Here is a 1,932-nt window from a genome sequence, read left to right as displayed (position 1 = left end):
GCTCAGTATTTTGTAGTGGTCAAGTGAGGGTAGCAGACCAAGGGGCTATTTTTTTTTTTTTTTTTTTTTATAAAACACACATACTCACCCCCCCTCCCCCCCAAAAAAAACAAAACCAAACTCATGGAACTATTTGACTATTTTGTTTAACTTTTATTTTAAATTTAGGGGTTCTTGTGCAGGTTTGTTATATAGGTAAACTTGTGTCACAAGGGTTTGTTGTACCGATTGTCACCCAGGTACTAAGCCTAGTACCCAGTAGTTAGTTTTTCTGTTCCTCTCCCTTCTCTCACCCTTCAGTCTCAAAGAGGCCCCACTATCTGTTGTTCTCCTCTTTGTGTCTAGGTCAGCTCTCATCATTCAACTCCCACTTATAAGTGAGAGCATGTGGTATTTGGTTTTCTGTTCCTACCTTAGTTTGTTAAGGATGCTGGTTTCCAGTTCCATTCATGTTCCTTCAAAAGACACGATCTCATTCTTTTCCATGCCTGCATAGTATTCCGTGGTATATATACCACATTTTCTCTATCCAGTGTACAACTGATGGACATTTAGGTTGATTCCAAGTCTTTGCTATTACAAACAGTGCTGCAGTGAACATAAATGTGCATATATATATATCTTTAATTGCATTTTAGGTTTTGGGGTACATGTGAAGAACATGCAAGATTGTTGCATAGGTACACACGTGGCAGTGTGATTTGCTGCCTTCCTCCCCTTCACCTATATCTGGCATTTCTCCCCATCCTATCCCCCCCAACTCCCCACCCCCCACTGTCCCTCCCCGATTTCCCCCCAACAGACCCAGTGTGTAGTGCTCCCCGCCCTGTGTCCACGTGTTCTCATTGTTCAACATACGCCTATGAGTGAGAACATGTGGTGTATGATTTTCTGCTTGTTTCAGTTTGCTGAGAATGATGGTTTCCAGGTTCATCCATGTCCCTACAAAGGACACGAACTCATCATTTTTGAGGGCTGCGTAATATTCCATGGTGTATATGTGCCACATTTTCCCTGTCCAGCCTATCAAAAAGATTTATATTCCTTTGGGTATATACCCAGTAACGGAATTGCTGAGTCAGATGATGGTTCTGTTTTTAACTCTTTGAGGAATCACCACACTGCTTTCCACAGTGGTTGAACTAATTTACACTCCCACAAACAATGTATATGCATTCCCTCTTCTCTGCAAACTTATCAGCATCTGTTATTTTTATACTTTTTAATAATAGCTATTATGACTGGTGTGAGATGGTATCTCATTGTGATTTAAATGTGCATTTCTCTAACGATCAGTAATACTGAGCTTTTTTTTCATATGCTTGTGGGCTGCATATATGTCTTCTTTTGCAGAGTGTTCATGTTCTTTGCCTACTTTTTAATGGTTTTTTTTTCTTAAGTTCCTTATAGATGCTGAATATTAGACTTTTGTCAGATGCATAGTTTGAAGTATTTTCTCCTATTCTGTAGATTGTCTTTTTACTCTGCTGATAGTCTCTTGCTATGCAGAAGCTCTTAAGTTTAATTAGATCTCATTTGTCAGTTTTTGCTTTTGTTGTGATTGCTTTTGGCATTTTTGTCAGGAAATCTTTCCTTGTTCCTATGTCCAGAAAGGTATTGCTTAGGATGTCTTGCAGGATTTTTTTAGTTTTGGGTTTTACATTTAAGTCTTTAATCCATCTTGAGTTGATGTTTGTATATAATACAAGGAAGGGGTCCAGTTTCACTCTTCTGCATATGGTTAGCCAGTTATTCCAATACCTTTTATTGATTAGGGAGTCCTTTCTGTATTGCTTGTTTTTTTGTCAGCTTTGTTGGATATCAGATGGTTGTAGGTGTGTGGCATTATTTCTGGGCTCTCTATTTTGTCCCATTGGTCTGTGTGTCTGTTTTTGTACCAGTAAATACCATGCTGTTTTGGTGACTGTAGTC

Source organism: Cebus imitator, unplaced genomic scaffold (assembly GCF_001604975.1).
Source record: "Cebus imitator isolate Cc_AM_T3 unplaced genomic scaffold, Cebus_imitator-1.0 Scaffold539, whole genome shotgun sequence".
Classification (NCBI taxonomy): domain Eukaryota; kingdom Metazoa; phylum Chordata; class Mammalia; order Primates; family Cebidae; genus Cebus; species Cebus imitator.
Note: the sequence above shows the minus strand (reverse complement) of the source record.